Raw genomic sequence first — 14,982 nt, 5'->3', positions numbered from 1 at the left:
ATATGTGTGTTCATAAGCGCCGAATAATAGTAGTCCTTACCCATAAACTTGCGCTTTTGTTGTGCATTCAGATAGGCACACCAAAGAAACCCAAACTACAACAAATAACATATTAGTAACTGCATTTATTTGATAAACAATAGTAAATTTATGAAATCAAACACTACGATGATAGTAACATACGAAAAGCGACACTTCACTGGTTCCTAACAAACATTTAAATGTAGATCGGGACTCGTGCCACGTAGGAAAGCTTGCAATGAATTCGCTGTGAAAAGAAAGAATAGTATTAATTAGTGGATGAGGTAACAAAATAACATGTAGGCAATTCAATGAGACTGTTTACCCGGGTTTGGCAATAGGAGGGAATATCCAATGGAAGACTTTCTCTTCGTCAGTTGTTAGCAACCAATGAGGTTCTAGCCACTTTGGATCTATATCCGTATATGGCTTGTCTTCAATATCACAACTAACTATAAACTACAATGTAACCCAAATTATACACTAATTGCAGCTTACGCTAATTGAAGGGTATGCTTCTATATTCTAGTTGAAGTTACCTTATTATCTTTGGGGGTCATTGGAGAAGAGAATAGAACCTTGCCTTTCTTTAAAGGTGGTGTACATAAATCTTCTTCATTGTCGAAAGGTAGAACGGAGATATCAATATCATCCTCATCTAGAACTCTTCCCCTACTTCGGGTATTATCGATTTCATCTGCTAACATCTTCTTCAATCTATTCATAGAAATAGAAAGTGCACCAACATCTTCCACTACTTGACTTAGAGCTGGTGCGAGTGTACTTTTAATATCTTGGACCTCGGCCCGTACAATGCTTAACTTCCTCTTCAGAGAGTTAATAGCGTCATATATGTTGTACGATAAACTTGTTTCAACTTTGTATTTTTTTGAATATGGGATTTTCATATATAAAACAACAGAGAGCACAAGGTCATTATTTATAATAGACATGAAAAATAAAGAACTAGCAAAGAAACAACTTTATGAAAAACCAATAACAACAAACGACCTCTATCATGATACATAGTTACATACTAACAAAGATGAAAGCTATAGTGTGTGTTTTTTTCAGGAGTCAATATTGAAATAAAGGGGTTAATCTCTTAAAGTTAAGATTTTTCACTGCTTGCCTTTCAAAAAAAAATTGACCATCACTCAATTCCTCTACTGCTCAAATTTCCTCAAAACTAATAACCTCCTGAAAATCCACAAAAAACTACTCTTTTCTTCTTCTCAAATCAAACCAAATATAACATATCATCCGATTAGTACATCTTCTACTTAAAGCCAAAGACCAACTACGGTCCGTCAACACCTCTAGAAGTAGTTAACAACCAAAAACATATATTTACACTTTCCTACATATTATGTATTATGCAAAACACTAATAGATGTCAGAAACATATCAAACGTTCTAGAAGAAGAGACCGTTTGTATCAGAAGTTAGTTAGTATAACTAACTCACCTAACCTCATGTATAAAAACTACACTAGTTCTCTGTGTTTGAATTGTTAATGAATCAAATTAAAATTTTCACTACCAAAGTAGACTAGACGACCTCTGTCATGATAAATAAAAACACAAACTTGATGCAATCACCTTAACTACTGTCACCAAAACAAAGTTGACCTTTCTATGCTTGGGCGGATCTGAACAAAACCATACCATTGTGCACCATATATCAGACCAAAACACATTCATCCTTATACAAGACACTCCTTAACACCAACTTACTGGAATTTTCAAGTATATTGAGAGTGAAAAATACAAACTTTAGAAAAGGTAGCACCTTTGAATATATGGTTATGTTTCCCTTCGTAAAATGAGCTGCCAAACTTAAGTATACGAGTTACCAACAACTAAAACTATATGAACAAGAACAAAGTTAAATAACATATTCATCCTCTCACCATCTTTGCCAATATAGTTATTTTCTGAAATGAACTGCTGCACCTCACAAAAATGGATTTCTCAAAGTCTACGAGATGTCACTTGGAGCAAATCTCTATATGGTTTGCAGCCCATGCTTGCATTGGTACGAACTCCTATTATACCTGCAGATAGAGTACGCACGAACAGATATTTGTGGGTTTTTTTATGAGTCGGGATCCCCTAAAACCAGCCACACAATAACTGCTTTAACTCCCGACCTATCCACTTTCACAGCCGTGCCTTTGCATTTGATTTCTACTATCCCCTAATAACTGATTTTCAACGCCCACAGTAGATTTCGATTTTTGGGTAATGTAATAGATTTTGGAATGTTTAATTCCTATTTTCCTAAGCGGTGATATGCGATTAATCAGTGAATAATTAATCGGTGAATAATCAGCACATGCTTCAACCAAGTGATATGCGATTAATCAGTGATTAATTGGCGATTTAATTGATTATGTCGGATGTATATATTTGACACTTTCAAAATATTTAATAATATAATAGCAGTTCTAGAGTACGCCTGCTGCACCGGTACGCATGAATCTGGGCACAGTAGATTTTTGTATAATATAATCATACAAGATATTTCTAAATAGTTATCTGAGATACAACAAACAATATCAAATTGTCATAATCATATCTGACCAACTCAATTCAATCTTAGAGTACTACATAGATGCCAAACACAACAATTATGTTAAATATTTAAAGGAATAAGGAGAGAGAAAGCTATATTCTCATACAATAATGTGTATATTTAACATTTGTTAAGAGGAGAAAATCTGTAAACTCTTCTTAGCTTTGTGTGTTCATTAGGTTCCATTTTATTAATACGATTTAAAGATTCCAATTTGTTAATTTTACGTACTTTTTTTGGTAGGGAACCGATATTTTCAATAAATATTTTTCTCAATTTAGTGAGAAATCAGTCATCTCCACCGATTAATCTGTCAATTCAGTGATTAAATTGGTTCAATGAGAAAAGTTTAAAAATCGGTAAAAACTAATCGGGTTACAAGCAATACGCGATTCATCAGTGATTAATCGGCCGATATAACCGATATTGATAGCATATATATTTTCTTCCCTTCATTAATTTGGGTTTTTTAGACATTGGTCCTACTATTATTATGGAATTAGACTTTGGTCAAGAAATGTTGAAATATTAGGTTTTGGTCCTACTTCTGTTACTTGACCATTGGTCAACTTAGTTGACTGATACGTGGTCATGTCGTTTGCTCTTTTGAGCATGCGTCACACGTGCTTGCAAGTAAGACTAAACTTTAATATCTCCCTTTTTGACAAGTAGGACTATTCTTTACTTGAGAGTTCTAATTGACCATTTAGATGGAATTTGATTCCCACATTGAGGAAAGTTTTTTTCACATTCTACAATAAATTGCCTTGAAATTGGCTAATATGTTGCATAAACCAATTCTCTCAGTGGGGAATAAATTCAAAGCACTGCCTTCAGTTGCATCTTTTGCGCTAGAAATAGTAATATGTATGGTAGATAAGAAACTAATCACCAGACTCTTCAGCATCGGACACTATAATTATTTTAGGATCTAATGGATTTTCTGTTAGAGTAAAGATTTTTCTTGTTTGTTTATTTTTAATCGTGCTAGGGTTCATATTTTCACGACACAGTTTTTTATCGATGAATGTTTTAAAAGTGTATGTGTTGAATCTCTGTGGGTATCAAGAACGTGTATCTGAGGAAAAGATTGTGGGTATAATTCCAGAAAGTAGAATTGTCATTCAATGTTCAAGCTAAGTAAAAACTTAATATGTTCCATCATTCCAGGCACCTCATATATAATGGACCGAACATGTAAAGATTATATGAACCTTTATGTCCTTGATTTGGATAACATGTTCCAAGATCCTACTTGAAAGATGTATATTTATTTCTTTTATGACTACTTACTTAGTAGTAAGATACTCACGACACCATAGTGCTTCTTCTATGTATGTGTTTTCAAAACAAGTTTTCAAGTTTCCTTCTTCCATGCATGTGTTTTCGAAACAATTTTTCTAGTTTCTTTCTTCTATGCTTGTGTTTTCTAAACAATTCTTTTGGTATCTTTTTGTTTTTTGATTCTCTGTGAGGCATATACTATGGAACTTGAAGTAAAACTTGCAAAACATAGCTAGAGAACATAAGGAAGAGTTACAGAAGATCGAAACAGGAGGATTGGAAGATACACATTGTCTAAACCATCGTCCTTTCTCACTCTTAAACATAAGTTAGTATTTGACCCAGATAATAATGTCATTGTTAGGACATGGTCCTTATTATAAGTTAGATATTAGAGTTTAGTCTTACTTGTAAGCACGTGTGACGCACACTCAAAAGAGCAAACGGCATGACCACAGTAGTAGGTGACAGTCAAGTAACAGAAGTAGGACCAAAACCTAATATTTCAGCATTTTTGGATCAAAGTCTAATTACCATAGTAATAGTAGGACCAATGTCTAAAAAACCCTATTAATTTCAAATAGTACTCTTTAAGAAAAAGAGTTTACATAAATACATACCCTATTTTAAAAAAATAAATTATTCTTTAAACTAGAAAGTAGATGTGTGCATACACACTGACACTTTTAAAAACTTGTTCAACAATTATAACTATACATATATAATTTCTTTTAACAAATTGTTATTCTTGTTTGCGTCGCTAACCCATTTTAATATCCTGGAAGTTTTGAGCTGCCAAAGTATGGATGATAAATAGTATGTAGCATCCACTATTTGTCATCCTACAAACCATGTACCATCCGGTTGAGCACCATTATCACTTGGTTTTCACCAAACTAAGGATGATACATACTATATACCATCCCTATTTGGATTGCTACATTCCATATACCATCCTTTTGAGCACCATTATCACTTGGTTCTCACCATTCTTACTGGAAGTTTTGGTCTACCAAAGTAAAGATGATACATACTATATACCATCCATTATTTGAGATGCTACATACCATATACCATGTATATATACTATATACCATGTATAGACGAAAGTAGGCATAACGACCTCCTCAGATCGCTGGTCTATAGATCCAAACGATCTGAAGAGATCGTTTAGAACAACTTGAAGCTGTTTTACTTCACTATAGTCAGTGGACATAATGCCAATGGCTATAATTTCACTAGTCATGCCACGGGGGTGGTTCTTACTTCTTATTGACCAACTCTTGTAGGTGAACCTTATTTCGTTCAGTTACTTTCTCTTCAAATGTAATACTTTGGGCTATTTCGAGTGGCAGACCAATTTCATTCACTTCAACCGTATGGGATCTCAATACTCTGGAAAGTTCTTAAACAAGTAGAAATAATAAAGAGCTCTAATAAATCATAAATTAAACATTTTATCCATTGGCCTGTCGTGGAACTTCCCATTGTGTAATTAACATCGCGTAGAGCACGCAACAAAGTATGCATAACTTGTATCATCCGTCTAACTTTAAGTTACATAATGAACATACAAAATATTACAAAATGAGTCACACAATAATTAGTTTGGCATTAGCATTAATCTAACCAGTTTGGTGGTAAACTCAAAACCACCGGAGATATGCTTATACACTAATTGCAGCTTGTACGCTAATTGTTTTGACAACAAACGACCTCTATCATGATACATACTAATAAAGATGCAAGCTATAATGTGTTTTAACTTTTTTCAAGAGCCAATATCGAAATAAATGGGTTAATCTAAAAAAGTTAAGATTTTTCCTTGTTTTTTTTTTCCGAGAATAACCTAGGGTTGGGCAGACCCTCACCTGTATTAAAAAACCTTATACTTTATTGTACAATTTTTCGGAAGCATCTTCCTCCACTATAACACTCAAGTGAGAATCTAGTGGTGGACTTAAAAAGATACAAAAGTTAAAACTCTTTTGGCATAGACCCGCAAGATAATCCGCTGCCCTATTACACTCCCTAAAAATATGATGAAAATACACATCTTCAAAAGCATACATATGGTTCTGTATAGCCTTGACAACATCTTCACAATACCAGGGTGGCTTCTCTAGCTTGTTGATAAGTTATATCGCTCTCTTGGAATCAGATTCAACTTGGACTTGTTTGAGCTTTAATCTAGCGCATTGAGCAATCCCCACTTCAATTGCCTTAAGCTCCTGATGTAATACTGAGTCTGGTCCACCGCTCCCAATATAGGCAGAAACCACATTACCATGTTCATCTCGAATGATGTCTCCATGCCCACACCCTTTTACAGCCACTGATCCATCCGTATTTAGTTTAAACTTTCCTTCTTCTGGACACTTCCATGAATAAAACTTTTGGACTAGCTTTGTAAATTGTACCTGTATGCCAATACTTTCGATAATCCTCCTTAAGTCAGGAGAACCAATCAAATCTCGAAGGGTGACCTGCAAATAGCTTTTCAAATCTCTGCATAGCTTTTCGAACACCACTATCACTGATCTTTTAGTATTTTGAAATCGTCTCGCATTCCTCTCCTTCCAAATCGCATCAACACCAGCACAGATGTATACCTTATATACTTCAGCCACAAGTCCCGATCTTTGACATATTCTGATAATCGATGATCATTCACGATTTGAATTCCTATCATCGATTGTGACACCGATCAACCTTTTGATGCTGCAGAACAATTCCTTGGAATACTCACATTCGAAAAAGAGGTGTTTAGAGAATTCTTTACTTCGATTACATAAGCAGCATGATGATTGGGTGATGATTTTCTTTTGTATCAGCCGATCTTGTGTGGACAAGCTATTCGAAAGGAGTTGCCAGCAAGTGAATGAGTGCTTGGGAATCACCCATTTTCCCCAAACTACTTTGCTCCATTTCACCTTAGGAGAGACTGATCTTAGGGCCATGTATGCAGCTATTAGAAGTAAAGCGACTGATTGGTGTGGCATCAAATGACTCTATCTTGATCAAGATTCTGTTTATCGGACCCAAGGATTAGTTCTTTTTCGGTTAATGCGTTTTGAATGTTGTGCACCGCATCTACCCAATCTCCATTCTCAATGATATGGCTTACTTTGGTATCAAGTGGAAACTGCCATTCAGCCACAGCCAAGGGATTTTCCAGCAGAGGAGCATTCCCACACCATAAGTCGTGCCACAGCAGAGTATTCTCACCATTTGCGATACTGTATGTGATCAATTTTCTGGCATCAGTCCTTGCTTGAAGCACATGTCGCCATGTCCAAGAGCAATCTTTTGGAACCTTCATAGTCCAAAAGTAATTTTCCTTGATGTGTTGTTGCCAAGTCCACTGAACCCAAACACTGTTATCCCTCGAAGTTATCTTATGTACCAGCCCACAATAAGCTCCTTGATTCTAACATTGTAGATTCATAATACCTAGTCCTCCTTCATCCTTGAGTTTGCTGATTATACTGAAGCTAGCTTGATGAACACCCCTCCAAAGAAACTGAGCACAAATTCTTTCAACACTCTCTAAACAAGTTTTAGGGAGTATGAAAGTTCTTGACCAGTATACGTGAAAGGCCATTAGCACCGAGTGAATAAGTTGAAGTCTCCCGGCATGTGACAGAAATCTTGACTTCCAGTTAGTGATTCTAGCTGTGACCTTTTCTATGAGCGGTTGGCATTCTCTAATGCCTAGTCTTGCCGAAATGAGAGGTAACCCCAAGTACCTAACTGGGGGTTTGATTAGCTATACACCCAGAATTTGAGCTAAAGCTATTCCATCTTGCTGAGTCACTGCTCTGGTTAACAACGAGGTTTTATAAGTGTTGATCTGTAAACCAGTGGCCATACCAAACTCATTCAACCCATCCCTTAAAGCTGAGATAGAATCAATGTCACCCCTGCAGAAAATCAATACATCATCGACAAATGCAAGATGTGACAATTGGCTTTTTCGGCATTTGGAGTGATATTTGATCATCTTTGACTCCAATCTCTCCTTCAGAATGCATGTTAGGATTTCCATCACCATAACAAAGATGTACGGAGATAGAGGATCTCCTTGTCTCAGACCTCTGTTGCTTCGAAAAAACCCTTCTGGAGCACCATTAATTAACACAGAGAATGATGGATTAGAAATGCACATCTCTATCCATTTCTGCATAGAAGCTGGAATATGGAATGTGCTAAGCATGGCTCTAACTGCATCCTAGCTCACTGTCTCATAAGCTTTTTTGATATCAAGCTTTATGGAACATCTCGGAGTGCCATATTTCCTGTCGTAACCTCGGAGTAATTCATGAGAAAGCAGAATATTATCTTGGATCATTCTACCAGGGATAAAAGCAGATTGATTAGAAAAGACCAGATAATCTATCACCTTCATGAGCCTATTTGTAATCACTTTGGATACACATTTATAAATAGTGTTACAGAGGGCAAAGGGTCTGAAGTCCTCTACCTTAGAGGGATTCAAAGTCTTGGGGATAAGACAGAGAAAGGTGGAGTTAATTCCTCTAGGCATGTTGCATGTATGGAAAGCATTTCGAATAGCTTTAATAAAATCCTTACCTACTGTTTCCCAGCAACTTTTGAAAAAGAATGAATTAAATCCATCTGGTCCTGGAGCAGAATTATCATTCATCTCAAAAAGGGCAACTTTGATCTCTTCTTCAGAAATGGCCGCTTCTAATTCCTCCTTTTGTTCATTCTAAATCACTCCTTTAACCTTCAATGAATTGTAATAATTAATATCACTGATTGGCCCAGAACAAGATCCAAGAAGAGTCTTGTAATACTGCACTATGATCTCAAAAACCTCACTGTGCCCAGCTACTGCGATACCTTGCTCATTTTGTATACTCGAAATCCCCCCTCTGGCTTTCCTTTCTTTGATGGCATTGAAGAAGTATGTTGTACATTTGTCACCCCCCATCATCCACTCCTCATTGCTTTGTTGCTTTATATATGCTTCTTCATCTTTGACAAGGTCAGAGTACTTAGCAAGATCCACCCTCTCTTTTTCACACAAGAACATGTCTTGGGGATTCGACTGTAATAGTGCTTGGACATCAAGTAAATCGTGTTTTGCTGCTTCAACTTGGCCATGTAGATCAGAAAAATTAGTCTTAGCCCAAGGCTTAACCTTTTTCTTGAGAATCTTCATCTTTTCCAGTAAAACATACATCGGATTCGAGTATATCTTAGTGCTCCAAGCTTGTTGCAGTAGAGTTTGGAATTCTGGTTTGGCAGCCCAGAAGTTCTTAAATCTAAAGGGGAAAGCTTTCTTAACATAATCCGTCCAGTACAACAAAATGGGAGAGTGATCGGACACTCCATGGGCCAAGAACTCCGCTTGCGAGGATGAGTAAGAGCCTAGCCAAGCATTGTTTACCAGACATCGATCAATTTTGGTTATCACTCTATGCTTCCCTCAGCTTTATTACTCCATGTGTATTGGAACCCCAAATACTTTAGATCATCAAGTCCTGCTTGCAATAAACAATCCGCAAATTCGACCGCTTCATTAGGATGCATAGGAGCCCCTCCCACCCTCTCATGAGCAAACCGAATATTATTAAAATCTCCTGCTACACACCATGGTAAGTGTATATTTGATGCAATGGAACTAATATCCCTCCACAAATTTATTCTATCCTTTTGAGCATTCCTTGCATAGATAGTAGTTAACAGAAAAGTTTCTGTGCTCGGCAAAAATAGTACCTTACAGTGAATCATTTGGTCCGAAACTTTGAGAAGTTACATGCTTACCAGAGTTGGATTCCAACATATCCATATCCTACCAGACGGATCTTTATTATAGTTATCAAACCCTTCCCAATTGGGACAACACAAACTACGAATTTCATGATATTTGTTTTGTCTCACCTTCGTTCTAACAGCCCAAAGATGCAAATCTTTTTTTCCCTCTCAACTTATTGATTTCGCGGCTCTAAGGATGTCATTCGTGCCTCTCACGTTCCATATGCTGATTGGGGCAATCATTCTTAAAATTTGTGTTTATTTTTGGACCCTTTAGGTTTTCCCCTTCTCTTCTTACTTGACTGCCCCTCGCTCATAGGATTTCTCTTCTCCTCAGTTTTCTTAGCCTTACTGCCTTGAGCTATGCTTGTGTTCTGATTCTCAGCTGGTTTATAGGGATCCTCCAGTAACATTGTCATGCTGGATTCTTGCAGTTCCACATTCTCTGTGTTAATGACTTGATCATTGAAATGTTCCGTTTCATGGAGAGATATCTCGTCCTCCGAGGGTACCTTTTCAATCTCGTGTTCTCTTTCATTGTATTCCTCCACTTTAGCCTATGGAATACCCATCTGGATAGGTTCATCTACAACAAACTGATCTTGGAATACTATCATTTCACTCCCAGTCTTCAGCCGATCCCCTATCTCATTCCCACTCTCCATTATATCCATATCATGAAGGATCGCAAATCTTGACCCACTAGATTCTGCTATATTAGTTCCATTGTACGCATCCACTTGCTCCCTATTGTTCTCCACTTCTTCAGTATCTTGCTGTGCATCCTCAACTTGTATTCCTTCACTGTACCCATCCCCACTCACTGGTGATGTACCCGTGTCATTGGGTATACTAGGCTCTCCTTGGTCATTTCTGACAGACTGACACAACTAGTTCCAGCCCCTTCAGAAGCCTGTACATTGACTCTCGGCACCCAAACTGTCCTTGTTGTGTCTTCACCAGGACCATTTCCATCATACATAACCGTATTGTTGCCTCTATCGATTCCAAAGTCTCTTCTCATAGCATAGTTTCCCCTATTCTGAAAACCCCTTGCATCAGTTCCTACTCTATTCTTATAGGCTGCTCTCTGATCATGATTTTGTTGCACTGTTCTCGAACATTTGTCGTTTGTATGCCCAAAGATGTGACAATAATCACATCGTTTAGGGATCCATGGATATTCATAAGAAATCTTCCTTACATCATTTGAACTCAATCAGATATCAAATGAGTCAGCCAATGTCTCATTTACCTTGTACTTAACACAAACACGCGCATAATATAGACGCCTTCGTTCCTTTGTTGGACGGTCCTAGCAATGAGGTTTTCCTACCTTACTAGCAATAAAGCCTAAACCTTCATCAGTCCACATCACTTTGGGTACATTATGCATCTTAACCCAAATGGGAATAGTATTCAGCGATTTCATCTGTAGTTCAACATTTTGAGTCCATGGTCCTATAACAAGGCATCTTCCACTCATAAACACTGGACCTTCATCCAACACAGCTTGGCGATCTTCATCACTTCCAAATTTGAAGTAGAACAAGTCTTGATCAGCTGACATCTCAAAAGACCCCTTTGTTTTCCATTTCTGCTGCAGTACCGATTTCACGTGAGGAAAAGATAATCTTTTCTCTAGAAAGAAGCCGACTAAATACTCCCTCCAAACTGTTTCACCTCTCATAATGAGGTCTAATGGTACATCTAAAATACCATCTACCTCATATATATTGAATTGCTCCAGTCTAGTATCTTGAGAAACAAGTCGAGAACTAGAGAATAACGGGCTCCAAGAGAAAGGTTGAGTCTTTGGAGTGCCAGGCATCAAGGGAGCTCCACTCAACAAAGGTTGTTCAGCTGCATCATCTCTAGAGGCAACTGAATCTTCAACAAAGGAGATAACCATCCTTAAGAAAATCCACTTCAGAACTTACACTGTATACAATGTAGGATTTTACCTGAAGTGGCAAAGAACAAAGAAAAGAAACATATATGAAAACTATCTGAAGGGTTTTATTCCTATTCTAGGTAAGAAACAGAGCACAGGATCAGGATGTAGTAAGATTAGGTTATCTCACTACCAGTCTCCCTAAAAACTGTCCCCATTGACAGTCATAAAAAACAAAAAATTAAGTATTGCCATGATTCTAGAATAAATAAAAACACAAAATTTATGCAATAACATTTAATGACTGTCACCAAAACTCCGTTGGCTTATGCAGCATACATGGAAAAAATAACTATTAGTACCTTAATATACTTGCTCAATGATCTAAACCCTATTTTCCCAATATGAAGCACAACATCTACGGGGCAGATGTCTTGTTGCCGATGTGTGTTTTCATTGAAAGAGCTTAATGGTACAAGATAATCCCGCTTCTTGTAATTAACAACTACTGTCATTAACAACAATAAATTACTAGATCTCCCTCCACTGCCAATTCGCAGTATGGCAAGGAAACAACTTGCACTTCACTTATTCAACATACAAAAGAAATTTCATGCAGATGTTAAGGCCAATAATATAATTCACACATATTGTGTGAGAAGAGATATAAAATATAATAGCATCCATACCTAAAACCAGTCAGAGCAAGCTTAGTGCGATTGTACTCTTACAGGCTTCTGAAAAAAAATAGACAAGTAAACCTGATACTTTCCGGAAGAAACAATTTTTTCTCCTACCAGCCATTTCAACTTCTTGTATCCAAATCGCTCAATTACCCGTGTTTGAGTCATCTTCTTCTCCTCATCTACACAATGAAAGTTATCCAACGAAAACAAGCCTCCAGCTCTTAAAACCTGATCAATATCAAACATCAAAAACTCCATTTTCTCTTGACGACCCCCTTCTCCTAAAGTATCGACATCATGAACCAGATCAAACATATTGTCGTAAAAGGGGAACCTCTGATGTAAACTAAAGAACATAGGAAATAGCCCCCTTGCAGCAATGAACTCATTAAAAGGGGCATCAACATTCAATGTCGATGTTACAACAGTCACATTTTTCTCTGCCATGCATCATCGCCACAAGGGTCCCAGACCCATCACCAATATCTAGTCCTATTCTAATTCTCCCACTCCCCAAATCCATAACATCATGGACAAGAAAAGCATTCTTACTTTTAGCCTTAACAAATCTATACTTTTCAGTTCCATTAACCAAATCAAAACAACCAACACAATCTATCTTCATACCCAGGAGCTTCCTTTTCCATCTGGGCTAGTTTCTTTTGAGATAAATCAATTTATCTAAGGATTAAAGAAACTTGTACAAGATCGATTACTATTACAGCCCAAACTAGTTTCTTAGCGCAAATCTCGAGATGGTTTGCAGCCCATGCTTACTCTGTACGAACAATTGCATGAATTGATTTGTACCTGTGATTTTGGATTTTATAAGAGTCGGGATCCCCTAAATCAGACCACTTGATAACTGTTGTAAATCCCTATCCACTTTCACAGCTGTGCGTTCGCATTGAACTCCCTAATTATAGATTTTCGACGCCCACAGTTAGGAGTGTAATAAAATATCGTTGACCCATCACCCGTAGGGGACCCGGTCTTTAGCCGGCGCCCATACCCACACTGACCCGCCACCGTTTCTACGCAGTCGGGCTATGGGTGTAGTTTCTATGCTCAAACCCGACCCGTCAACCCACCAGACCCCACACCGTATCAAAAGTCGTTGACCCAACCCCGTTGATCCGCACAATTTCAAGACTTTAACTCTAATATTTTTGAATATGAATTATATTTTCTTTTAACTTTTGTACGATTTTGGGAGATAAAAAACTGATGAGTTCAACATCAATTTAAATATTCAAGTTTGAACATTGGGCAAATATTAAGAGTTCAAATTCAACTTTTGAATTTTGGAGAAGATGAATCATTCATCCTTGTATTAATTTTGAATTCTTTAGATCGATATTTTATTGTTTTGAAACATAGATCCTCGCTCCCATCTTCATTTTATCATGCTGTGGAAAATAATCAATTTATAAATGTTAAATCATGAAAAAGAAAATTCAAATTTTAAGATATGGTTTTGGGTTCAAGTTGCAGTTTTTTATTTTTGTTTATTTTTCATTGATTGATTCTATTTTGTTTCTCTGTGTTGTGAATTGGAAAGATATTACCTCAAGAATAAGAATTAGAACGTTTTTATTTTTGTAGGAAATAAAGATCTTGGTCAGAGATTATCCAAAAAAAAAAAGATCTTAATCAGAGCGCGCCCAATATGAGCCTGAGCCCATGAGCTGAAGATGGCCATTTAAAGATGGACTTATTGGGTGTTGACATTGTTCGCCCATTAGCGTTTCATGTTAGTTTTAGGAGAAGTTTTGAGATCCATATGACAAGGATGGGGTCCAGATAAAGGTGAGTCCTTAAGAAACGGATTGATGTTCCTGGAGCATAATTGTTCTGGAGTAGATATTAGAAACCCAAATCATTATGCTCAAGTTCGTCAAGTAACTAGCTTTGGTTCCTACTTAATATAGATGAGAGACCGATTCTACATACATTCTGGTAATTGACCTAAACAAGACAAGGATGGGGTCCAGATAAAGGTGAGTCCTTAAGAAACGGATTGATGTTCCTGGAGCATAATTATTCTGGAGTAGATATTAGAAACCCAAGTCATTATGCTCAAGTTCGTCAAGTAACTAGCTTTGGTTCCTACTTAATGTAGATGAGAGACCGATTCTACATACTGATAAGAGCCCAAAACTGTAGTTTTAACCCCTTAACAATCGTACTTTTAGACCAATTATGTGAATAATAAGTAAGAGTTAATACTGATTACGTGTTTTTATACATTTTAGGCTTCAAAGTCCATTATGTGCAGAAATGTGCCACTTTAGCGAGATAAAGAAGCAAAGGTCGGTTGCTAAGGAGTTTTGTGATTAAAGGCCAAGATTCAAGAAGACAAAGCCTCTGTAAAGCCCGGTCAAAAGATGAAAAGTCAAAGTCCACGCAGGGTAAAACATGCACAAAGTCAACAGAACTTCCGAAGACCATATCTTTGGACTCAGACCTCGGAATTGGGCCTACCTTACGTCAAAACGACCGGCTCGGAAAGAGCTTTCTAATGGTTCAAGCCTTGGCCCAATCAGAGGAGAAAAAGTGGACGAAAAGTCTATCGAAGTCAACTGCAGCTGAAGAGGCCTTTTTGGACTGAAAGAATTGGGTTTTGGGCCTGATTCTCTGGCCCAAAACATGGCTCCAAGCCCATGCACGATTTTTGGATCTGGATGTATAAAAACAAAAGCTTAGCTCTTTGTTAATGGTAGATAGTTAGGTTAG

At 37.2% G+C, this 14,982-nt stretch overlaps 1 pseudogene; it reads right to left on the bottom strand.

Moving 5' to 3' along the window:
• Nucleotides 1-12,270: 12,270 nt before the first annotated feature.
• LOC147525130 (putative methyltransferase At1g29790 pseudogene) lies at nucleotides 12,271-12,693 on the bottom strand (annotated as a pseudogene).
• Nucleotides 12,694-14,982: the final 2,289 nt, after the last annotated feature.

Source organism: Coptis chinensis, chromosome 1 (genome assembly GCF_015680905.1).
Source record: "Coptis chinensis isolate HL-2020 chromosome 1, ASM1568090v1, whole genome shotgun sequence".
Taxonomy (NCBI): Eukaryota; Viridiplantae; Streptophyta; class Magnoliopsida; order Ranunculales; family Ranunculaceae; genus Coptis; species Coptis chinensis.
This window is presented reverse-complemented; position numbering and strand designations above follow the sequence as displayed.